Source organism: Gambusia affinis, linkage group LG17, assembly GCF_019740435.1.
Source record: "Gambusia affinis linkage group LG17, SWU_Gaff_1.0, whole genome shotgun sequence".
Lineage (NCBI taxonomy): Eukaryota > Metazoa > Chordata > Actinopteri > Cyprinodontiformes > Poeciliidae > Gambusia > Gambusia affinis.
In genome coordinates this window covers 18,335,697-18,363,326 of record NC_057884.1, presented here as the reverse complement: position 1 = coordinate 18,363,326, position 27,630 = coordinate 18,335,697, and the positions used below count along the sequence as shown (strand labels likewise).

Sequence of the window (27,630 nt, the reverse complement as noted above, 5' to 3'; positions counted from 1 at the left end):
TTTTAGTGGTCAGGAAGAAGTTGCTATGGAAACTTCATTTTGATAGTTTTTCACCTCTGTTCTTTTTCAGATGAGGCCTAACAACAGATGCCTGTAAATTTCATAGTAAAATTTGAGGAGTGATGTAGTAAGCTGTCATGATTGTACAGAATGTGAAGAACTGGACCAACGACGCAGCCCTGGGGTGCCCCAATACTGGGTATTCGAGTCATTGAGGTGTAGGAACTAAATCTCAGGGTCAGTAAACTCAGAAAGTCTGGGATCACAGGGGCTTACAAAGATACCTGCTGTGGGGTAAGATGATTTTAAAGGGTGAACTATAATCTACAAAAGGCATCATAACATACGACTCGTTCTCCTTCTGGTGTGACCCAGTGACATGCAGGGCAGGGTTAATGCTATAATGCTGTTAATGCCTATATTAATAATAGCTTCTTTGCACCCACCATCTTCAGCTCTTTTCTCCTGAAGTGTAGTTGTGCAGCATAAAGCTAAACATTTAGATAATAGGAGTGAATAATCTTCAACTTCATATACATGAAATTTGTTTTTGCTTTAAAACTATAAAGATAATATTCCATTTAGAAAATAGAGAATTGCCCCATTGTAGTCACCTTAGAGTGAGACAAGACCACAACTTGGAATATGTAAACTAGCCAAAACAGGACTGAATTATTCTACAACCCATTTTGTAATATTGACCTTGTCAACCCAACACATTGTATTGTATCATTTCAAGAGGTGAGTGTATTAAAACAGCCATTTTTGCTTAAAAAATCCCACTAGAAACATCAATAATTTAAAAAAGGTATTAAAATGAGACTAAATGTAAATCAGAAAGATTTTAAACCTTTAACAGCATGGGGAGAGAACATATGAAAAGTTTTTCCATTACCTTGGTTCTGGTGTGGAAAAAAGCCTGGTCACCTTTCTGCTTCAAAAGTCCTGTTGGAACACAGAGAAGCAGCTGGTCAGCTGACCTCAGAGGTACTGGTGGAGCGGGAGGATGAATGAGGTCAGTGATATCATCTGGTGCTCCTTCATGTGGCATCTGAAAAGCAAAACATAACATTTCTCAACTCAGAAGTTCATATCCGACCGATGTAGTGATGTTAATTGAATGACTGAGACTTTTTATATTTTGTTTTTGTCATCAGGCCAGCAGTGGCATTCTGCAGAAAAAAACAATGCAAACTGGCCTACCCCAAAATAAAGGATATTACAACTAAATAAAAGTGAATTTAAGTCAATGACATTATATCTTTAGCATTGCTAACAAGTTTACTATGAGGGATGAAAACATGCTTGCTGCCCTCTAGCAGAAAATCCTAAATTTGGGATTCTCATTGGCATGATTGTAGGAGGATGCTGATGTGAGTCAAACCGGCAAGTCTGCTTCTATATGGCATGAACTAATATTAAGATTTTATTGTGGCCTAGTCACAGGTGGACACATCAGGTAATGGGTGTTTATTTATTTATTTATTTTTCTTTTTCACGATTCTATTGTTTAAGAAGAATCTAGCAACTTTATACCACTAGATTTCTGGAGAGTTCAATGGTTAAGAACTACTTATGTTCACCACCAGTACATTAGGAGACACATGGTTTTCATTGGACAGTAAGGGGCTTATTGCTTGATGGGTAACAGTCCCAAAGACTGAGATTAATTATAGTGACAAATTAATGACTTTATTCTGACTTTTTTTTTCCAAGTAAATACTACATTTGCTGAATATATTCCATTTAATTACATTCCACAGAACAGCTTTCTTGTGCTGAACATATATGCATCTATTGGCAGCTAACAATCCTGTTGATGTGCATTAAACTCAAAATGTAGTTTACAGTCATTACTTTTCAAAAAATATATGAAGGATACATGGAAAGAGACATTTAGAAGTAGATTGTATAAACAAATCCCACATTATCTGTGCAATGCTTTTTTTTTTATTATTTCATTACTCATGCTTAAAAGCAGCAGACGTTTTCACGTTGCTTTGGTGGCTCATTAATGTTGAAAGGATGCAGAGTTCAAACCAGTGACCATAAAGTGACCAACTGACGCTAGTGAGAATTCTCTGTGGGAGGTCTGGCAAGATCGCAGCTCTAACTCCTATGTGTGCTTATACAAGTTTGGTTTCTTTCATCTGTTTTTTTACAGATAGGCACACTAAACCAGATCCTGTCATTTGTTCCCATGTGAACCAGGGCTCTTTTCAGCCTGTGGCCACACCACACACAGACACACTCAGACATATGCAGAAGCAAAAGAGAGGTACTTTCAAGAGTAGCCCCAAAAACACATTAGTACAGTAAGTGACTGTAATTGTTTGAAGGTGCAACATGTTCATTCAGTATGAATATAAAGCACCACAAGCAACACACAGACACAAAGATACACATTAATAAGTAGGCTATATCCTGCAAAGTACAAATAAAATTCAGAAATTATGTGTTTTGTGTTAATATCAAAGCACTGGGCAATGCACCTGTAAGCTTAGATAGAAATGCACAAGCTTCTTAAGAAATGTAAAGGCAAAAGAAAGGACACAGAACCAAACTGAGGTGAACTAACTGGTTTTGGAAATGAGCTGAAATTGAATTAAGAATCAATATAAGCAAAATTTGGTTGGGACTTTGGGGAGAAAAAAAGAATTTTAGGACATTGTTTAGATATTTATTGCAGTTTTCAATTACATTATAGGATGCTGCAGCATAATCAATAGTTCATTTACATTTTTTCCTACCTATCTGTTACTGGAACCCTGAGTCAAAAAAAACCAACCATTTACGGTACCAGCATTTTATTAATTTTATCTTGCAGAAAGAAAACCCTTAAGCACAGGGACGTTTATTACATATATTAGCTTCAGTGAAGTTGAAAAATATATTAAAACCTAATTTTTGGTGGACTACACATTAGAACTGCATTCTCGTTTTGGTACAACACAGAACTAATAACACCCTAATGCTTAAGGCCCAATGTGATTAGAATTTGTTAGTAGCTCAACTGTTGCCAAAGCCATACATTTGTGTTTTCATCTGGGCAGCAGTGTCTGATTTCCATTCCTTAAGGCACTAATGTCTGGTGAAAGGAGAACAGACAGGATTAGCAAAGAGAATTGTAGAAACAAAGAGCCTTTGTGATTAACGTGAAAATATAACCTGCAATAAATGTATTCATTGTGATGTTGCTCATTCTTTGTTATAAAATTCACATATCAATTACAATTTCTTATCAAACAAATGTTTGATTTAGAAGATTTAATTTTTTAATCAAAGGTATATAAATATTTTCTTTTGAGTTTTTGTTTTATCTGAAACAATTTTTAAAACCCATCAGAAATTACATTGAATATTTATCTTATGTCATAAAATAGTTTTGTGATGGTGAAGAAAAAAAATCCCGAAAAAGTACAGCCATATCCTCTGACTTTTCATCCAAGTTGCTTTATTAGCAGTGTGGATGTTTTAGGTCTGTTAACCACAAAAGATCATTATTGGTTGTAGGGAAAGGTCTGAGGATGCAACACATATATTGAACCAACCCCTGGGTAATTTTGAAATCAATATGTCTCCCTGTATAGCTCTATTAGTAGCACAGTACATTAGTGACTTCATAAAGACACAAAGTTTCATACTTAATAAAGCATTCAAAGGAAGTCATTATACAGACCAGATAATATTATTAGCATTGTTGAATATCATTTCCATAGTTGAAACCTAGATAGGTGTATGTTGTGTTTGTACAGCCATTTATTAATAAATAGAAAATTAAAACGAAAGACAAGTTGTGAGGGTGTACTTCGGACGTCCACTCTCATCACTACAATCTTGAGTTAAACTCCAGGTGGTTCTGACCACAGAAGCAGAGCAATGAATCCACTGTTTGCATGCAGATCGTGATAACAGTGGTGTCATCTTCACACTTCAGGAGTTTCACAAACCAGTCCAGTGTCCTGCAGCCATTTGTGTACAGAAATAAGTTGGTGCTAATGGCTCTTGTATGGGAGAAGACACTTCATAGGAACAGCTTCAGAACATTACATACTAGTGGAATGCAAGAAGATATTATAAGATTAAAAAAAATATAAACCTCTGGTCACATTAATTAAATCCAATGAGGTGCACAGCAGCTTCGTAAAGATCATTGATTAAGCATAAACATAAAGATAATTTATGATCCTATGACGGTTTATTGAAATAAAAAGTTCAAATCTTGCTCACAACTTAACCTGAATTCTCCTAACATTTCTGTTGCTTTAGATCACCAGTTGGCTTATTATCAAGGATAATCATTTGACTTTTTTACTATACTTTGTAAGTGGATCATAACAACCAAGTTGTAAATTACAAAAGCCCAAAGAGGCAAACAGTACAATCTATTATTCTGGAAGCAGCGTTCCAAACACACAACACACGCCAGCAACCACAAATTTAGATAAGAGTCTCGTCATGCCTTTTCTTAAACTTGAATTCATGACTTGTTTGTTTCGTCTTTTTTTCCATTGAACTTTTTCTTGCTGCTGGGAGGCCAGATAAAGTCTACCAATTTTTACATTTAGGAAACACTCATATTTGATGCATCATACCTGGCAGACATGGGTTTGCATTTGCTGTCTTGTTTTGTCTGTTTTTTTCTTGTTTTGTCACACATAAAATCCACATGTTAAAATGATTCCGGTGTGATGAAAGAAATGTCTATAAAATAACTTACACTTGATGCCCTTCACTTTTCTAACTTCTTTTCAGAGGTTGGAAATATTTTGGTTCTGTTATCTTTTTTTAGTATCTTTTCCGGCTTTTGTTCTCATCTCTGTGAAGCAAAAAAACAAACAATAAAAAGAGACTCAGCCAAGCTCACACTGAGACACAAGTGCTGAGAGAACTAGTCAAGAGTTTGAAGAGAGATTGGAGGAAACAGCAGGCAGGTGACCTTCGCTGATAAGAAAAGAAGAATCCCAGTTTTTCAGTCTTACTTTGCCAGACTCTTAGCATCTGCTTTCGTGCTCTTGCTCTTCTATCCATTTCATCTTCTCCTCTGACTTGGCTCCTTTTTATCCTGTTCACTCTTTATCGAAGTGTTGTGTGGATGTTGGATGTGCAATACTGCAATGGCGTAACAAGCGCTAATAGGGGAAAGATATGACCTGAAAGCCAAGAAGCTCTTTTAAGCCCAATTAAGGGATAAACTGATTTTTGCTGTTTGTGTTTGAAAGTTTTCTGGTCACTAAGGCCACAACTAATGGCCAGTGTTAAAACTGACTCTCTTTTTCTCTTCAGATTTTTAGTCAAAGAAACATAGAATGTCTAAAACAATTCTGTAGCATGAGTGCAGCAACCCCAAAGCATCACCAATGCAGCATGCATAAATCTCTGTTACTTAAATCTCATTCTGGAATATAAATGTTCTATATGCCCTTGTGAAGATACACTCGCCTGTCATGTCTGTACCTGACATGGCAGGGGAGCTATTGGTTCACTTGGTGGCATCCATAGATCATTGAACTGACCTTAATTTGAAATGAACAATGACCCAATAATAATGTCCACAGATTTTATGCTACAGTATGCAGATTTGTAGATTCCACTGATGACTATACTCACCACAGCAGAGGATTATTTTCCATTTACACGAGTTTATAATTATCTGGCCTCTTGGTGGCACTTATAGAGAGTAAGTAGATGATTGGCCTGATAGCCTGTGGTGGACAGATGATTAATCATTTGCAAAACATGTGCTATAAGTAGCATGCAGACAAAATGGCAATGGCCTGATAATGTTCCTTCATCTCATTCTACACTATGCAGATGCTCTTAAACATAACTGGCAGGCATTTCATATTTATAGAAAAAGAAACCGATATATCACAGGAAAAAGCAACTTACTCCTTTCTCACACAGTGGAATTATTTGAATTAGCAAAATATGCATTTTTAAGTAGCAATTTGAGGGAGTTTAAGTTGCCTGCAACGTAAAATAAAATGTATTATTACCATTGAATGATAAAATAAATTATTTCAATGATAATACATCAAGAACAAATTTAAACATGCCTGCCTACAAAGAAAATATACATTAGTTCAATTAATGTGTCTTCCACAAGTGATAAATAATAACATGTATAACCTGGATTGATTAGATAGTGAAAGTCTTGAGTAAAGTAGATTCTAAACTGAGGAAAAATATATATATAAATTAAGTTTTACTGGACTCAATGTAATTAGACATAAATGCAAGCATCTGTAAATTACCATGCTTTAGTTTAGTTGTACAAAAAAGGAAAAAAAAAGAACTAAAAACAAGGAAAGTTACATCTGTACACTGTTTTCGGGAGTAAAGAAAGTATTTTCATATATTCATATACTTTTACCCTCTGTTATAGGCTCCTTATTTAGATGCTACAAAGAGAAAACAAGTAAAATAATTGTAATGAAATCTCAAGCCACAAAACTACACCAGTATTTTTCTGATTTGTATGTTTTGTTTCAGAACTTTTTCATGCATAGTAATTCATGATAATTCCCCCTGAAAAATAAGGAAGCGTAAATTTAACACAAATTAGATTCACTACCACAATTTAGAACTTGACTTAGTTAACTGAAGAAACAGTTGCGTGAGTTATTTTAAGCCTTGTCAATAACTGTAGATTAAGTATAATTTGTCATTGACTGACCAAGCTTAGTCATCTTCATGCAAAACATGACTTAAAACTTTCTTGATTTTCCAACTTTATACTCAGCAGACAGACACAGTGGTTCAAAAGCGTTCATATGCCCTATTTCAGGGAGCAAATTATATGATTCAATCTGCAGGTTTAGCTCAGCTATTCAAAATTAGATGAACTACACCAGGTTAAGGTCAGGTCACATTTATTAGAAATATAGTACATTTTTCAAAATGTCACATTTCTTTTTGAAATTCTTACTAATACAATGTGGAATGTTTTGGCGACTAGTTCTAATGTTATTGACTTCACTCATTTATATGAAATTATTTCCTTTTTTCCATTCCTTTAGTTACTTGAGCTGCGACAGACTGGCGACCTGTCCAGGGTGAATCCCGCCTCTCGCCCGGAACGTTAACTGGGGATAGGCACCAGCAACCCTCCCGACCCCATTAGGGACAAAGGGTGAATAGAAAATGGATGGATGGATGGATAGTTGCTTGAGTACTCTGATGTATGAAACATGATGTATTTTTGTCAAAACGTATCACAGTATGCTGTTAATATCCTTAAATAAATAATATACTTGCAGCCTTTTAATTTATCTCCTGGATGAACTTGGAGAGGTCATAAATTATGTCCTTTACAGTGATTATTATTTGTATTTAACATATGCATGACATAAACTCTGTTGTCCGAAATAAAATAATCTGTAGTATATTTGGAGAAAGTAAATACAGCAACTATCTTAAAAAAGGGACATTTTATGATGTAAAGCACTTTGAAATGCCAATGTTCGTGGGTCAATTTGACCCGGGGTGTGTTTAATCCTGCAATAGTGTCAGAAACCAAAAAATTCCTCCAAAACATTTTTGGATCTGATTATTAACTCCAATATCAACCATTTCAATCAATATTTGTGCAATGATGTTTTTTATTTGTTTCTCAGAAATTAAGGATCAATGACAACAACCTACTCATTTACACATAAAAAATGGAATTTACATTTTTCATGTCCACTGAAAAGAATCTCGACACAAAAAACAATAATTTCCTTAAAATTGATCTTTGGTAATTTTTTTTTATATTACACTTTTTTTTTTTTTTCAATGGGTCATCTTTATAATTGAACTTGAGACACACCTACTGTTCAGGGTCAAATTTACTCGCTGATTAAAATCAAGATAAATGAAGAGAGGATTTATATTTTCCTCCACTTCTGCTGAGTGTCACTCAGTGTGGGTGGAGGTTATCCACAGGAACAGAAAAGGCTCCAGTCAAAAGTTGTATGAACATCTTCTTTCTCGCAGTTTCCAGAAGTAAAGAGAATAGTGAGAAAGTGGGCTTGTGTGCGTCGGCATGTATGTATGTGGTGTGTTGTGTTTGTGTGTGTGTATGTGTGGTGAAATAGAAAAAGTTTCATGCAAAAAAAATACTTCCAACTATTAAAAAACAAAAAACAAAAAAAAAAACAACAACTTTAAAACAGGTCAATTTGACTTGGAACATAACAGAAGGGTTAAAGAAATTATGCAGATTCAATTTTGACTATCAGTATCAACATGGTTGAGTTCCAATAGTCATCATAAATCACAGCACTACTTAAAGTATGCCTTTTTATGGGCAAAAACAGTTATATGAAGCTCATCTTGATTCATTGTCTTTCAGAAAAATGAACATATATTGCACCGAGCAGTTGCACACTCAGTTGCTTCTTTCATTTCATTTAGAACAAGAGCAATGAACGGTGACAGAAAGCTCCTTCCATCACAGACAAAAGCAGGCAAAAAAAAAAATAAAATCAATGCCTAAATGAAAATGAAATGTTTTGCTCCCAGTCTTATCCTGGCATGCGACTGCTTCTAAAAAAGACAGCAGCCAGAGCTTGGTTCCTCCCAGGCTCAATGTCAAACCCCAAAGCAGGAACTGCAGAAGACTGGAACTTGTTTTTAATGATTTAAAAGGAAATATGTAGCAGTTTATTTTAAGCCAACTAACCACCAGTGCACAGCAACAGTTAGAGGAGGGACAGTGCTACTGTTGTCTTATCTCAATACTACCAGTGAAAACTCTGATATCTGGTACCTCATGAGCATGCTCTTTCTGTGGCACGCACAATAAAACATTCAATCTTAAGAAACAAATTTGCAATTAAAAATGGAAGTCAAGCTGTATTTTATATATTCTGTAATGTAAATGTATGACTTTTCTATCCAGTATTTTTAACTTGGAGCTATAGATGAGGATACACAGTCCAAATTTAAAACAAAACCATTAAGCAACACTTTAGTTTGGCAGTGATAGTAATGTTTAATGCAGGTGGCAGCTGTTATTAGCATCAACTGGTCAGCTGTGATTTTGAAAAAAAGTAATTAGGAGCCCATAATGATAGCTTGCACTTTTTCTACCAGATGAATCACATGCTGACAGCTATTAGATAACCCTTTGCTGTACAGTCTTCACTTTGATGAGAAAAACCACAACCTTTTTTATCACAAGATCTTGTGAAAATGCCATGAGAAGTGAATGAACAGAAATATTAAGTTTACGAAAATTGACAAAAATTAAAAAGTAAGACTAATATCACATTACCAACGGGAGCCAGAACCCTGAGGGAAAAGTTTAGTTGACCAATTCCTGAGAACCTCTTAATATCCTCTTTACCTTAACAGTAATCTGAAAAAGTTGACGCAACATCAAAGAATCAATCATAAAAAATAAAGAAAAAAGATTTAAGTTTATGGATTGATTAAGTTAACATTTTGTTTTAATTTTAGAAATAAATTTTAATTAGAAGAGCCTTTATATTACCACAAAAAAATAAATACCTTTGCTAAAAAAAAGTTTCTGTTCAGTAGCAACTCTTCAACAGCTTCCATTGCCTTTCTGAAATATTTAATCACTACAAAAACCCTATTTTTTTTTCAAAGTATTTTTGAATAGAATCATGAATGATGAAAAGAATGCACAATGTTGTCTACATTCCTAAGAAATACTGGCATATGAATAAAGTATAAGAATGATTCAAGGTGAGAAATCCACATGAAAAGTAAATATGCTTGTAAAGTAGCAAAACCATGCAGAGATATTGCATATGGCATCCAGCTGTCACAATGAAAGATGGGTAGTGAGAGGAGGATACACTCAGTAAAATGTCTAATCTGTCAGTGACAACTCCATTCAAGCAATCCTCTACTTCCTAAAAGTACTTCATATTAAATGTGTGTACACACATGCACATATACAGAAGATCAACTACTGGCATGTCTCAAAATATTAGAATAAATTCCACAAAAGAAGGTCAGCATTTTTTGTGACTTGTTTCACAAAGTGAAATTCATACAAAACATAAACTCAGCACACACGGAGTGAAAAAAATCTTGTAATTTTGACAATTACGGCTTGCAAATGATGAAACTCAAAATTTGAATATTGCATGATTGCAATTGGAACAAAAATATTTCTAATAGACACATGAAATCGAATGGCAATATATTGTCTGACAAAAAACATTTATTTACACCGTCCTCAAAGAGGATGTTGAAGGTCATTGCTAATGACACAGTGATGTTTCCAAGTATTTTCAGAAAAATTTGAGTAGAAGGACAAGTTTTATATATGAACGCTGATGGTAATAATTATAAGGAAAACATGGAATGTATTGTTCTAAGTGGTTGTAAAGCTATCCTGATCCAGTTGTGTTGTCATGGAATGACTGTTTAGCCGGAGAGGACATTCACTGATTAATGCTCTCTGAAAAACAGGTAAACAAAGTAAACATATATACTATTTTTCTCCTTTTTGTCAGTTTAATATCCTGATGCTCTGCAGAAAAAAAGCTTACATTGAGTCTGATGGAATGTGTCTGGATACTTCTCAGTACATTCCTAGTAGCATTAGTGTGAGAGTCCAGATTGACAGGGTTTCAGAGATAATCTCCTTTTTCTTTCTTCCACAGTGCTGTCTGTAAAGGTCCTTCTGTTCTTTCCATTTCAATATATTGTTCTGAACTTGCTAATGTGTTATTTCAATCTAATTACTCTCTACATAATTTGTTGCAATATAATAATTATATTCATTTTATAAAAAAAGTAAGGCATTGCACCAGATTTAGCCACCAGGCTTAATCCCTGATGAATAATCCGAACTATAATCATAACCCAAGGAATTTTTTTTAGTCTTGTAACAAACTTTCACATGTAGGGTTCACCACTGAATGAATTCATTCGTCCTCCTGTCTCTCAAAAAACAGCTGCAGTGGATCGTAATTTGCTGGAATGACCTCCATGATGTACGCCGTCATTCTTTTCCCTGGAGTTTTCCCACATGTGAGCATCGCCAGACGCTTTAATAACTGCAATGGATCATATAAAATGATAGCTTTACATTATTGTTAGCTGACAGAAACATCATAAGATCTTGAGGACGCAAAGTTAATGTGACAGCAACTGTAGGCATTGAAACACTTAATAAAATTACATTTAGTCTGTATTTACAGAGATAGGCAGAGAGATAACTTGACAGGTCTATTAAATCACAGAATTTTTATTTTTTGAAATGCAATTTTTACCATATTTTAAATGTAAGAAAGTACCAGAAGTTCTACATCCTTAGGGAATAATGAACAGGCATCCATGCTGCTAAAAATAAGCATAATTCTGTGTATTTTTTAAGTCTATATTATGGGCGATAATCGAAGACATAAAAGGAGGCTCTACTTCTGAGAAGGGTCAAATGCAATTTATGTCATAATTTCATCTGCACTTATTGGGACCTATAACAAAGTGACAACGACCTTAGAACAAATGATATAATTTATGCGTCTTTTAAAGCAGTAGCCCACTTTAACACAGAAATCTAACCTTCAATTTCAATTAACTCTACATTCAGTGAATGAAAAAGTATAAATGAACCAAGAGGAATATTTCTTTAAGTCACTATTAAAAGTGAGAACGAAAAGAAAGTATCTGTATTCATCTCTATGCATGACAAATTGATATATATATATATATATATATATATATATATACAGTACAGACCATATACAGTACATGTCTGTACTGTATATGATATATATGTTTTTTAAATTTTTATTGTATTTTATTATTGTTCACATTCTAACCACAGTCATCTCAGACTGTGCTGAACAGGTGGAGTTGCCTATTCTCAACTGAGTCCATCAGTAAACAAATTTGAAGTATTTTATTGAGAGCTAGAACGAGTAATACAGCCCATTTAAAATTTCAGGTATTTATCAGGTGTCCTTGATCAGAATAGTCTTTTTTTTCCTTTTACCAGTGGTGCTCCTCCAGAGAGGACAAGGTTTTTCTTGCCAACACTGATTATTCTGAACAGCTTTATAGATAATGAAAAGGGTCCTTTATCTGTTTGACAGCTCACAATGTTGCTCATGTTTAGATTTACCTTTCATAAATTTCACATGTCAGAGTGCATATCAGAATATATACACAAGCAAAAGATAAGGTTGACTAGCCATTTTCATAAAACAGCAACCTTTTCTCAGCAACTGAAATCTAAACAGAAGCAGAGAATCAAAGGGCGTTTTATTTCATTTTCAACTAAGCCTGTGGCATTTTGCCAAGTCGATTCTTTTCAAAATGTCATTGCTTATTTTATTGTAGAACTGCACATACCTCTGGTTCACAGGCAATGCTCTTCTCCAATAAACACGAGAAACCTAGCACAACATTCAACAATTGAATTCAGAAATCAATTGCTTGAATGCTTCGCAAAACAACCCCCACGTATTACATTGAGCCCTGCCTACACCAGACTTAAAGATCTCCACTACATACACTGTGTGACTGAAATATCTAAAAATAGATGCAAGCAAACAATCACTGTTTCTATTGCACATATAGGGACTTGCAAAAGTACAGGCATTATGCTTCCATTTAATCACCTTCAATATGCAAACTTCAGTGTATTTTAATGAGATGTTATGTGATAAAGCAATGCTCTGCTCTATGGACCTTCCACAGTGGCTCTTGACTCGAGCTTAAAATGATACAGGATCAAGTAAAAAATTTAAATTAAGACATAACTACAAATGGAGATTTTATCAGTTTTTTTGTTCAAATTTTAATAAAATAATTGAATTAAATTACCAAAAGAGAATGACACCATAACAAATAGTAGTAATTTTTTAGATCTTTTTTTCTTGTCATTTTGTAGGAAACATTTTTAAATATTTTCTAAAATTATTATCCCTTTGGAGATAAATGTTTACAACCACTTTTTACATGTTTTGCATTTTTATTTATTTTAAAGCATAAAAATAGAAATAAAAAGGTGGGGATTTTTAAATGACAAATCTTCCATAGAAGATATTAATAAAAATTATAATTGGATTTTTTAAAAGGCAATGTAATACTTGCGGTGTGTATGAAGGTATGTAACATTAGCCGCATTTACAAAGTATAAAGAGGGATTAAAGCTGCAGTGTTTTTTGTTTCGTTTTTTCTTACATATTCTGATGCTAGGAGATATCTGTAAAAAAAAAAAAAAAAAAGCTCTTCTTCTCTGTCCCACTTATTCTTAATTCTCTTGGTAAAAATTAAGACACCAAACCCAGATAAAAACCTCATTAGCTCTAAGTTATTTCAGTTTTTTTGGAATTTTTTTCTGTTAGATGCAAGATATTCATTTCTTTTTTTATAGAATTTTTTATTTGTCTGTCTTTTTCCTGCTTTAGCTGCATACTACTGATGGAATGCTCCTTTTCTCTCAACTTTCTGCTAGCTCATCAGTTCTGAGTCTGCAGTCCTCAGGATCCTGTCAACAGTATTTTGGTGTTAGAACTGATGGAAGCGCCATGCTCTCCACTGTTCTGAGCATCAGTCATCTTGAACAGTTTGCCTCAGGAATGAAATCGATCTTCTGCCAGATTTGGGCAAGAGCGAGAGGAGAAGTAGAGGTGGATAGTAAAAATGGGAAATGCATACCCACACCTGCAGCTCCTCCCAGGTAGAAAACAGGGATTGATTTTACAACAAAACTGAGAATATCAGTTAAACATTTAACAGATTGAGGGCTTTAAAAGCTGAGAAAAGCCAATGCTTCCCATAACACATAATAAGCAAGGAACTACTGAGGAACAATTATGTTTTTGTTTTTTTTCCAATAAACCATTACTCCAAGAAAACAGGAAAAGGCTGTTTACCAAGATTGCTTTGAGGATCCTGTTATTAATTTCTAATGCACTTTCATAAAAAAACAACAACAACAAAAAATTCACACTTTGAATATTTAAAACTATTATTAGGGATGCAAAGCTTATTATTTTTGGAATAGTCATCTCCCATCTATTCACATTTATTTTGTGAGTCCTTTTTTATGTTGAGTTCTTAACTACTTTGTATGTATTTAACAGAAAATCAATGTAATGCATCAAATCAGAGCAACTCATGATTGTGAAATCGAACACAATACATTATTTTCAAAATTTGCATTCATTTCTCTGTTTTGTAAGTCAGTGCAACCCAGTGACTTAAGAATTAACCATTCTCTACTTGCGTATAATTCACATGCTCAGAGGTTTTTAGAGAATAAACTGCATCATGAACACCATAAAAGCCAGAAGTATAGTTCTGAAACATTTTAAAGCAGGTTATGTTATAAAACATTATCACTAACCTTAAACATCTTAAAATACTACATGAGATGGAGAACTGACTCTCGTGTCACCATGAACACACCATTGCCTCTGTGAAACATGGTGGCATCACCTGACTGTAGAGAAGCTATTCTCCAGCGGGAACAGGGATCATGGTCAGAGTAGATGTGAAGATGAATGGAGCTTTATGCAGGGTAATAAATGATGGTTATCAGTGTGAGGATATGAAAGACTTCAGAACTGAGTGAAGCTTCATCTTTCAGGAAGACAACATTAATAAATACACAAATGTAGGTACAAAAATGTATTCAATTAAACATATTTGTGTATCATTATGGGCTCGAACCTAAATCTAAGTAGGAATATTTGGCAAAAGTTGAACTTTGCAGTTCATTGACTTTCTTCATGCAATCTGAATTTGAACTTTGTTAAAAATAGGAATAGGCAAAAATGTCTGCCTCTAGCAGTGTAAAAGCTATAATAACCAAACCCCAAAAGATTTTCAGCAACAGTTTGTTCTACAAAGTACTGACTCGGAAGGAGAGGAATAAAAAAATCTTACAGTTCTTTGACTTGGTTTGTTACATGAAATCTTGATAAAATATTTTGAAGTTTGTGATTGTAACATGATGAAATATGAAAATGTATGAGTAAATTTTGAATTTTATTTTTTACTTTACTAAGAACGGCTCTTAGCTGTAGCCATTATTTTGTCATCCTCAAACCAATGAAATCTGTAGACATTGGTCCCGGCTGATCCAGTGTTTTGCTTGCCTGCTATTTGTCATTTGCATTTCTTCTGTTTTCTTGTCAAATTCTGTCCCTGACACTTAATGAAAAGCCTTTCTGCTGTAGGACTACTCTTCATGGCTTGGCATGTGTGTCAAATTCAAAGCAGTTTGTGTATGTGTGCATTTGTCAGAGAGAGAAAGAGAGCAGGTTTGTGGGAGGCTAAAATGAAATAATAAATATGTAAATGTTTGCCATCAGTTGCTGGGTTTCCACAGCGATATGCAGGCAGCCATCCAGCTGAGCTTCCATTCCAAATTCCAAGTGACACAGTGTGTGTTTACTCACAAACACATGCATGTAGTCTGGCATTTTACTACTTTAGATGATTCAGTATAAATGTAAGCACATATATAGCTATGTGTGGTGAGTGAAATAGCTAATGAGAGCACACAATATTTATTCTTTCTTTGAATGTAAGCGTTAGATGAACATTGGATGCCATTACATCTACTGTCAATTTGTGCAACCCAAGATCTGCATGCTAAGTGAAGCTGAAAGACATTTCTGCATTTGACAGTAATGGTCTTTTTTATTCTTTGTCTTTTATTGCACAACTAGGAATGCAGAGAAAGACACAAACAGTATGACTGTCTACCAGGCTTGCCAATTAAAGAGAGTCAATAATATATATATATATATATTTTCCAAATCAAAATTCCATATGTTTTACAAGTATAAACAGTGATAAGGTTTTATTCACAAAAGTAACAGCAAATTTTCATTAACTGAAATGTATATATGAACTATGGAGCCAATTAATAGTTACAAGAAATGATACAAAATCATTATCGGTCTCCATTTTCCATCTGCCATACATGTGTAACATTTGTTCAACTATTTGATGATTTCAAACTTGCACTGTGCTTTGGCAGTAATTTGGAGACCTAATACCTGATATTCCAACTAAACTGCTGTCCAATTCCAGTGATTACTCATCATAATAGATGTACAAAGAGGCCAGACGTAAAAGCACAAACAACTGAGGCAAAACTTAATTCAAACCAATGTGGAAATAATTTTATTTTAGTTCCGTCAGTCAAATTACAGCATACGTGTTCATTCACGTATGCTGTTCATCCACAGCATACATTAAATATTGTCAAAAACTTGGGGTTTCTGACAATATGATGTGATAGGATACATTAAAGTCCCTGAGTAATCATTTGTATTAAATGCAGATATACGACAGCAGCAAATTCATGTAAAACATAGGGAAGCAAACCCTGCTCAACCTGCTTTAGAACAGAGTAGAGGTAAATGGGTCTTGTGTCAGAACTTATATAGGCATGGTCACTGCTCCTTATCTCTAAAACTAGCCCAAATTTGCCCTTCACTTCTGTTTTTGATCCACTTTAATGCTCTGGGATTAGCCCAAAAACCCTAACTTTTCATAAACTATCCTAATTTTCTCTGTCACTTCCTATTGGTGAATACTTCACATGCCATCTCAGAGGTCTTTTGTTCAAGGAAATACAACAGTTCCTGCTTTAAAATGCAGAAATCAGCTGTCATGATTAAATATTCTGTTCCTATTGGCTTACTAAATGTCAGAGAGATATGCAATGTGTTCCTGTTCTGTCCGTCAATCCTTCAATATTTCTTTTTCAGATATGTTTCCAGAATGTTGTCTTACAGACATCCTAAAATAGTTGAACCTTCTGAAGTTCTTATGTAATTTATCTAATAAATTTTTTATTATTATTATTTCTCTTTGGAATCACTAAAGAATTTTTGAGTTTAATTGTTAATATAGCCAACTGTGGTAAACAAACCTGAAATAAAAAAATAAAATAAAATAAAAATAAACTTTTTCAGGGCAGATAGATTTTTACTTCTGTTCTGGAATATAGAGAGCCGGGGGAATAACAGCGGGTCTACGCCTTATTGTTTCACTCGCTCTCGAACCAATTTAGAATCACCAATCAAGCATGTTTCTGCACTGTTGGAGTGAGATGGATTAACCCAGACATGCAAGGAGAATGCATGCAAATTTCACCCAGAAACTGCTGCAGAGTGACTGCTCAAACTGCTCATGCATTCTTCCACTATGGCAAGATGACTCTGGATTCCCACAATGTGAAGTCCAACCTAAAATAATTGCAGCATATTGTAACATGATTTGTTTTGTTTGTTTGTTTCCAGCTCTTTTGAAATAATGATTAGCTAAATGTATGACTCAAAGGAATTGAATTTAAGGTCTATGTAATAAAGATGGTCACAAGTTCTATTTTTTCTGGTTGACCATTTTAAGCTAAACAAGTCTAGCTTTGTTTTTGTGGCAGTTTGTTCTCCACGGCCATATGCTTCCTTCTTTTAATTTTATGTATCCTCCTTTTTTGAAGTTATCAGCCATTGGCTTAAGCCTTAAGCTAATGTTTAGCGACTCACCATACAAGTGACATGTTCAAAGATGAGGTGCATTTAGCTTTCCATCTAAGATGTCATATGTTCTCTCTCTAAGGGTGAAGAGTGATCATACATGTCTGCTGTTATAGATATGACAATTTATGACTGAATTCCATTAAGAATATTTAGCATTGTTGCCTATGATGTATTTAAAAATTAAATACCTTTATTGCCCAGGCATTTGGTTGATCATGTGAACTTATTTTACTGGCTGAAAAAAGTGTGTTTACTCTGAGTATATTTACTCTGTGGTTCGCTTGGAGACTTCTAAACACCAGATCGTTTACAGATGATTAAATTGACTTTGAATGAGTATGTAGCCTGGAAAATAATTTATTCATAATACAACGAAGTCAGTGCTCCGTTGTATTATGAGCAAAGAGGTGCAGTGGACCATGCTCGCCAGCATTTTGTTTCTGGACAGCCGTTTTAATCCCATGCCATTTGGCTGTGAATGGGATCTTGGCACTGGGCTTCAGCAGAGATCAGCAGACAAGGAATTTATTGACAAGAAACTCTGAAGAATGTCAGTTTTTCCTTTAATAAAAGCTGGGTATGACCTTGTCAAACTTTGGCTTCCATTCAACAGTTACAATTCAACATAGAATATACTAGAAAATTTAAATGGATTACAATAAACATTTTTTTTCCCTATTGGAAGCAAAAGTAAAACACTGAAAATTATCTATTTTGTGGCAATATGTAAACAATGTCAGTGTGAGTGAATAAAATAGTTGAATATCTCTATGAGTCATAACACATATTGACTTTAGATAGTAATGATAGTCATTACTTATAACTGTAAAAATGTTTTTTTTTTTCTGGGTATCATTGACATTTAAAAATACATTAATTTGTATTAATATTATTTTTATCTTTATTTTTGTGATGACAGTTGTGTTCTCATTTGCTACTTGGTGTTCTTCTCTGTGTCATCGATGAAATCATCCATGCACTAAGGCTTTTGTGATTATATTGAGAAAACTGTCCTTGTCTTTATGATATGTAATTCTCTGACTAAAAGGTTAGCAAATACCTTCAAAGTACTAAAGATTTCCAGGACGAGCTTAGAACCCCCCTTCTGGGAATTCTGTGGAGAATAATACATCACACATTGTGAGTATCAAAATCATATCAGTAAATTGTGCTCATTACATTCGCGTGGAACATATTTTTTTTATCTTGAATTAGAAACAAGGCTGTTTTTTTTTTGTTTGTTTTTTTGTTTTTGTTTTTTAAGGAAGAATAATTTTTATGTTCCAATAAACAAGATGTGGAGATATTTAAATTTTCATTATATGTTTTCCAACAGATTTTAATTGCAACCGAATCCAGGGACAAATGTACATAGTGACAAATAAGTCCAGATTTTTTAAAAAAACTCTTCTTTTTCTTTAAGTAAAAATAGAGTGATTATTATTATTATTATTATTATTATTATTATTATTATTATTATTATTATAAATATTGCATTTTTATAATAATAAAAATATGTTTTATTGTATATTTCTTTTTATTTGTAAAACTAGTTTTTACTTGTTAAGATATTGAAAAAAGTTGATCTCCTTCAGATTCCGGTCAATTTTTAAATAATCTCCATTCTTTTCTCTCCGAGTCGCCATGAAGATACATTTTGTATTGTAACCTACAAACTCGAAGTTGTTTTCCTCAATCGGAGGAATTGGTCTTTTTATCCTCCTCCTCCTCCTCCTCCTCCTCTAATAACCTGTCAGAATATAAATCTTGCAGTGTAATGTTTTCAAATGTCTCTCCTTGGATAATTGTAAATTCTCAATTATTATAAATTATAATCTGGGGACTAATAACAATATTTCAATACCTCTCTCTCTTCCCCCTTCTATAATTATGTTCTATCATTTTGTCCTTGTACGTGTTTCTCTCTAAAATACACACATACACTATTTGTTGTTTGTAGCATTTCCTTTGTGTTGTTGTCAGAGTTAGTTATGCATTTTTAATAAACACCTTAGGAGCTCAATGGCTCTCCAGGGCTTGACAGATTTATCCACCAAGAGACTCTACAGTGATTTGCATTTTAAACATCAGCGACATATTGGCAAGAATGTGCTCAGAGCAAATTTAGCTCAATTGCAGTAATTATTAGAACTGACAAAAAAGGAAGGATTACAGCTTGACTTGCATTCTCTCTTTAATGAAATACGGTAGTCTCCCTAAAGTAATTTAGACAACAATAGAATTTTTTGGTATTATTGATAAATGCAATTGACGGATTATGTTAACTCTGAATTTTATTTAAATCACATTGGGTTCCACAATAAGGTCCTGTATTGCTAAAGGTTTTAATGTTTGATCAATTTTAATCCTGAATGTGTTTCGATATCTGTAAGTGGAACATCAAAATGAAAGAGAATAAAGGCTTGAAAACAGCGGTCTGAGTGTAACTGAACTATTTCATTTGTTTCATTTATTAAACTGAGTTCCTGAATTAAATAAACTTTTCAAGCATTTTAATTTATTGAATATGACTGTACTCAGAGCTTTGGGTCCCTTCACACTTATATTAATTGTCCCCCATTTCATGACCACAACCAGTTTAATACCAGAAAACAGTTTTACCCACATGAACTGAAACCATTGTGAACTGTTTAAGTTTTTGCTGTGTTTATTTTCACTAACTGCAGAGATTTATAATCACAAAAATAAGCAAGTCCCGTGTTATTTCATGATTTTAGTCGCACAACACTTCACCTTGTAATAAATCTATTTTAATACATTCTGGTTCGGATTTCTGTTCAGAACAGCTGACCGTAAGAAAAATGTAATATTTTGAGAACTGATCAGAGCCAAAATAACTCTACATGACACCAGAGAGGTGGATATTATTTGCTGGGGTCAAACAACCACGTTGTGTTACAGCAGGTTATAGAGTATTTATTGCTGCTCAAATTAGATTTGAGTAAATACATGGCATGTGTTAAGTATCTGATGGCAGACATTTACATTCTGTGTTTTGATATCGTGAGTAAAAAGTGCAAAGATACAAAATGCCGAAGGGGTGAAGCGATTTTATAGCTGCATGCTTGGTAAAGAAAAAAAAAAGTGCAAAGTAGGCCAAATTTTACTTTGTGTTTATTGTAAAACTTTTCAAAAGCTTTTCAATGTTCTCACAAGGTGAAAATGACTGGAACTATATCAGCAGAATGAAATATGAAGTATGAAAAAAAATACCTAACTTCTGTCTCTAGGTTAGACTACTCTTACAATTTCTATCCCTATTTCTTACCTGAAATCAAACTACTTCCTGTCCATGTGTTGAACATTCAAGGATCAGTTTAGTGAAGTTTTTGTGACACATACTCAAAGGACTAAAAAAGGAATTTTATTAGCTGTGATTTTGTAAATACTTTCTTTGACATGCAGCATTTGTTGCTTGTGGTCCATAAAGATTCATCAGAGCGTACCAACTCCACTCCCTGTGAAGCTACACAAATTTATAGAACATATCTTGTCTGTCAATCCTCAGAAAGCGTGTATGATTCCCGTCACTGCTGAACTTATTCCTAACATACTTTTCCCTTCCATTTACCCTTCTATAAATTTTCAAGGATATAGCACTCAGAACAGCCAGTTCCTTGGTGGATTATACTTCTTGTGGAGGATGTCAACGATTGCCAAGCAGTCTTCCCCTTCGGCATTTTGTGTCTTTGTGTAGCCTACTGATTCAGACTGAGTGAGTTAGTGGCCACATCAACATGTGGCAAGAAAAAGCTCGATTCGAATGCACAATTTTCAGATTATGAGACTACAACCCACCCCTCTCAACCACTCTAAGGGACGAGGGTGTACAGAAAATGGATGGATGGATGGAGACTTCAACCCTAACCATTGTTCTACAATCGTATAGGGAAAAAAATATATTAGAATTGTTGTATAATAGAATTGTTGGCACAAAAAAATTGTTTTGGGAAAAACCAAAGCTGCAGTAACAAATGAAGGGAAGAAATCACCAGCACATACAACACATTATGATAGACAAAGCATTTCAAATCTATGATAAATATTGTCACACCGTGTTTACAAATACATAAGTCTTGTTTTCATCAGCAAAATATGCTGGTGTATCATACATGTAAGCTGGTGTATGATACACTGACTGAAATTAAAGAATTTCTGAAATTTTCCAGGCAAGGTCCAAATCAAAATGCATTTATGAATGTTTTGCAAGGCTTATTTTTTATTTTTTTACAAATACTCTCCATCCAATTTGATTTGGCAAAAGAGCATTGGCCAGAGTTTCAGCCTGAAGATGTTCAAAGTTGAAAAAGACTGACCCAGAAAAGCATTCAGCAGTACTCTAAAACAGTTGTATTAAATGTTCGGCGCTGTTTTGCATCATATTTAGAAAAAAAAACCCTGATCTGGTGGATATGGTGTTATTAATACTTAAAGTTCACCTTTTACTTGTTGCAAAGATGTGCTAAGAAGTTAGATGAGAAGAAACTCAAATATTTGGAAACTTTGTCCCCTAGCAATGCTAAACCACCATCTTAATGTCACAAAATTTATCATGCAGTGACAAATGATCAGAGGAACATTTTAAAAGCTAGCTGACTCATTAGTCTTACTTTACGATCCACTTTGTCACAGTGGATTATATTACACAGATGTGTTCACTCACACGGTTGTAAAGTTATATCGTTTCTAGGCCACTTTTTACTTACTTCACCAATTTTATGTGAAAGACTTTAGATTCCAGGTCCACATCTCATGACAGGGCCCAGCCACAACAATGAGAACATTAGAGTCTAACAATATAATCTCCTCTTATGATAAGCCTTAGCCTAAATCACATCAGCAAATGGTGGGGATGGAGGACACAAGAGCTTTCTGCATGGAGTATTGTGGATGCTTTGGAGGCTATGCAACAGCACATAACTGATGAAAACAAACAAACACTTAAAAAAAAGACAGCACTGAATTTCTTTCCCATGTGGTGTCCATATGGTTCTCACAAATCTTTAAGGTCCTATCTCATTGTCTGACTTGAACACACAGGGACGCAGCAGTTCTAGAGCAGATGACAATCGAAGATCAACTCCACTGGCAGCGTGCCAAGATAATCAGTGAATACTGGAAAGGAAGCTAATTAACAGCCACTGCAAGCTGATAGTTTGAACAGATTAGCAGCTTTCTGGAGAGTTGAGTAGACAAAGATATGCCTGTCAGGATCTATCTGTTTGAGTAATAAGGTTTGCATGTGTGTTTGTGCGTCTCTGTATATAGCCGCATAGAGACATCAACTGGAGGGTCACAAACAAATTCACAGTTTTTTTGTTTGTTTGTCTTATTTTTTTGTCTTCATAACATTGTTAGTGATATAAACCATTATATTTATTATTTTGGGGATTTATAGAGTTCACACCAAAATATTATTGTTATGGTTCAGGAGTAGCAATGACGATTAAATGTCTAGAAAGATTAATTCACTGCCTACACGCTGGGCATAAACTAAGCCTCTAGTGTTACTGCCAGCTAACTTTGATTGTTTGCATATAGGACGTTTCAGAGAACAATACTGTTAAAGCAACAAGAAATACAGAGTTGATGAAATCTCAAAACCCACCACCTGGCTTTCCTATACAATAATTTTGGGTACTTCTGATGGTAGAATACAGATTTGACTCTTCTTAAAAACAGGGTTTCTTTCACCCACTACCATTTTATTTACATTAAAATTGCCCTTTTGGTTTTGGCTTTGCAAATTTTAAAAGGGAATTTATTTTTTGTTCTACTTTGCAAACTAGCTCGGTGTCAGTGAGATAGAGAGCTGTCAAAAGCAATTTTCAAGTTGTGCTACATATTCTAAATTGGATTTATATTTGGTCTTTGAGCCATTTTAACACAAACCATTACATTGTAGCTTTGACTGAGCTTAATTCAGTTTTCCATTGTAACTTATCCCACCTAAACTGTAGATTTAAAAAAAAAAAATCCATTGAAGTTGGTTGCTTTATCACACAACCAAATGATAAAGTTTTGTTTAAATACTTCTTAGACATTGTATCTCTATGGAAATACTTGAAGTGATTCAAAAAGGGTTAGGCAGTTGCTAATGAAAAAATTCTGTGCAGTGTGTTTGGGAGAAGGAGGTTGGGCAACAAAATAATTCAGGTGGACTTTATTTTACAAAAATAAATATATCACTGCTGCCATTTTTCATGTTTAAACCCCCTCCTTGTGTAACCATGGACATTATTTATACACATGTAGACACAATTAATACTAAACTTTGCTCTTGTTTATGCCAGACACAGTATGACCTTCTCTAACTTCTCTAATTCAACAATCTGTGCCAGCGGCACTGGTTGTTGATATCAGGAATGAAAATAAATGTCAAATTGATTCAGTGAAAGAAAAGACATACCCATGAAATGTGAGAGAAATAAACAAGATGACTAAAGCTGACAAGGCTGAAGAGAAGAGGCTGTAACATAGTAAGACACTGCCAGACAAGTACAGAGCCCAAGACAGAAACAGAGCTGACACTCTGGGCAAATTGGACTTGACACAGAAAATGTACTTTAGGACTACAAGGACACTAAAATATATAGTATTATTGTGATTAAAAGAAGTTATGGATATATTTTATGCACACACAAAGTTATAAAAGACTCTCAAAAAATAAACTAAGAAACAGCTAGTGAGGACAATACTGACATAATTTCCTCATGATCCCTGTTTTGAGCACATTTAATAGAAAACTGACAGAAAGGAAGATACTGCTAAGCACCTTATCCAAGATTGGGACTCAAACCTGCTATTTAGATTCAAGTTGCACTCAAGTGATTAAAGATTAGATTTCAGACTTGACTTTGACTCAAGCTACATAGTTTACTCTGTACAGATAACTGGCTGTCAAAGTAAAGTAAAGTAAAGTAAAGTAGGTTTTCTATTGCATTTTCAGTCATTCAGCTAAGACAGAGCTGTGCATATTCCTCTGTTAAAGGATGTATTTTAATCAGCTGTGGACTATGAACACGGGAAAACAGTCATGTTTGTTCTAATTTTGTAACAAAAACTCAGATCTCACCACCAGCAAACTTACTGCCCAACCACACAACTGCAAAGATGAATAGAGCAGGGGACTGAACTGGCAACTCATCGGTCACAGGATGAACCCCTACCTCAAAAGATAGAATCATGATTTAGACTCTGCACTCTAAAGGCTCCCACATCTGACAGTTGAGGCACAATCACAAGGTTGGAGAGAGTTCGTTTTCACATAAACCTCCCCATATGTTTCAGTATGTCACATATACATAATTACTCACCACGTCAGACTAATGTTTCTCAAAAGTATTTGTTTCCTACAGATACAAAACGTGGATAGTGGAAGCAGAATATCAAGATTGGTGTCCGAGAGCATTTCTGCATGGAAATGACCAAACACACAACACTTGCTACAGTTCTGTTGAAATAGTTCAACCTGGGTCTGGTGTTGAGAAGTGGAGGCAGATGCCTCTATGCAAACAAAATGACCCCGTTTTGTCGCACATCTACATCAATGAGACCTGATTTTTGCACTTTAGATTTAAGTGTGTTGGAGCCTTAATAAACAACCAGACAGACATTCTGAATGTTGGAAATGTTTTGAAACATGGCAATAAGTCATTGTTCAAGTTTGACTGATGACAGGCTATTGACAATAAAACTTCTTTTGTAATACTGAGATTCTGTACTGATAAACAGGTGCTCCTTACATAACTTTGAAAACAATGTATACATCTAATCTACAAGATTAGATGTATACATTGTATGCATGTAGATTATAAAGTCTGATATAATCAAAATGTTTTCAAAGTCCAAGTCCTGAAGTAATTATGCACTTGAGATAATGATGAAACTCCAATTCACAATCCCTAATGGTATTACAGAGCACTTTAAAAACAGTTTCAAGTGTTTTCAGCTGTGTTGCTATGCAACACTACGTGACTTCTACAAAGCAGACTCATAGCTGTCTTCACTTTGATAGATTAATGACATGAAGGAAGTTAGTCTCTGTAGAAATGTCCTAATATTGTTCTGAAATGACCTAAAGCCAGAAGCTGCCTTGAAGGTTGAAAAACAGCTTCATCAAGCACTAAAACGGCACAGAATGCTTTGGAAAATCGTATGTCATTTTTATTATAAAGAATGGGTGGCTTGTAGAAAATGGGCTAAAACATGAAAACATCATTCCTTTTGAAGTCTAACCTCAAGTGCTGGTATGAGTGCGTATTGGTGAAGGCATACGCTGGAGTGTGAGTGCTCACAGGAGAGATAACACCACTCTTTTGTACTTTTTTATGTCCTGGTGCTGGATGCCAGATGCCAACTCCCCACACACACTCACGGTCAACACCCAGAGCCTGTAAGAGTGTTTATTACCTCCTGTCTTTGGACAGTAAAGAACAGGAAATGTTGCCCACCTCCTCTCACCTTCACACACATACAAACCCATACAGATTCTAACCGCGTATGTCACTCGCTTCCTCTTTTTGGTTCCCTCTTACTAATTTTTCACTCCCCTCCTGTGGCTTCCCACATCCTCTGTGGTTACCAAAAAACAGCTCGAGGAATTTATAAGAGTTCATTTTATTTTGTTTATAGTGTTTTTTTGGACATTGAAGTAGAGCTTTAGGTGAAGAAAGAGGTTGTACATTTTTACCCAAAGTGGAATTAAATCTTTGATTAATTTTGTTTTGCCATGCTCTGTGATCATATATAGAGACACTTTATGTGCTTTCGTCTATGGAACAAACTGCCATACAAATAGACAAAACTGTTGATTTTATTTTTTATTTTTTCTTAATATTACTTTTGCCTGGGAGAAGATTGTGACTCAAATTTGGGTCATTTACGTATTCAGTAGTTTATGCCTTACTACCCCATTAGTTGTACTTTTATGTTGTTCCATTTTTCAAATAAGTATCTTAATAAAACCGATGAATAAACAATAATTTTTATTTGGTTATATACTATATGGTCGACTTACAGCCTGTGCTGTATAGCTTGTGTTGTACTCTACTGTAAACATAATTCTGATGGCTTATTATCACACAAGCCATCAGAAGTAAATTTGAACTAGGGCAGTGGCATTTCATTTTTGGCCAAGTCATAATAGAGTCCCATCGCAATCTGCATCTGGTTTGTGCAGCTTGAGCCTCAAATGGTAAACGGCTTGCAATTTTATAGAGCTGTATCAAGTCCAAGGACTGCAAGACACTTTACAGTACATTCACCCATTCCTACACACATTAACACACTGTTGGTGGCAAGCGACAGTCTAATCAGAGGTGTATGTGCATGTGTGTGGTGAGGGAGAGAATGAAATCAAGTACCTACACATGCCATACTTATTCAGAACTCTCTGTCCAATCAGCTTCATTCACAAATAGCTAAAGGCTGAGATGCAGAAAAGGTCTGATGTACCATTTGTTAATACTAAATGGAAAATACTATAAAACTTTAGTCTTATCAAATTAGCTTAAAGTAACATGAAACATCAATCAGGTTTCCATTATTATTTTTCTTTTAAGTTTTTTTATTTTTTTGGCTCAGGGTTACCTGCTAGATAGAAAAGTAGATAACAAGAGAGGTGGGAGACAGGAAGGAAAGGTCATGAGGCCAGGACTTGAACCTGTGATGTGCATGTCTGTGGCTAAAACCTCCCCTGTGTCACCACAGCATCCAACATTTATTTATTTATTTTTTTAAGAATAATTTCAGATTCTAGCTTCTTGTAGGTTTCACTTTTTTGTTCCTGTCTCTCAAGCAACCATACATCAATTAATTGATGTCTGGGAAACAACCACCACTGACTTCATCTGTTCATTTTTGGGAATGCAATCTGACTTTTTTATGTAAACTGTCCCGATGATCAATCGCTGTTGCAGCATGTTGTTGAAGCTCATGGGGATCTCAATAAACATGAACCAGCTCTTTGTTACTTAACTGAAAGACACATGAAAGTACAAGAGACAGCCAGTGTTGAGATAAAATATATTCTCATGCTTTTCTTCAGCTGTCAGAAGATTTAATGTTGACATTGTCTAGCTTTAGTGGACAAGGTGCATAGTCACATGGTACATTTTTTAAAAGGGAC

At 34.7% G+C, this 27,630-nt stretch overlaps 1 protein-coding gene across 4 annotated transcripts in view; it reads right to left on the bottom strand.

The window, feature by feature from the left end:
• The window catches only part of cntfr (ciliary neurotrophic factor receptor), a 358,007-nt gene that overhangs the window by 280,447 nt on the left and 49,930 nt on the right, over positions 1–27,630 (bottom strand). The window contains exon 2 of one of the 4 annotated variants that reach the window (XM_044096391.1): positions 896–1,051. The exons of 2 other annotated variants lie outside the window; for them this stretch is intronic. The gene's annotated coding sequence lies outside the window, so the exon portion shown is untranslated. The remainder of the gene's footprint in view (positions 1–895; positions 1,052–27,630) is intronic. One more of the 4 variants, XM_044096393.1, reaches the window with a different exon arrangement.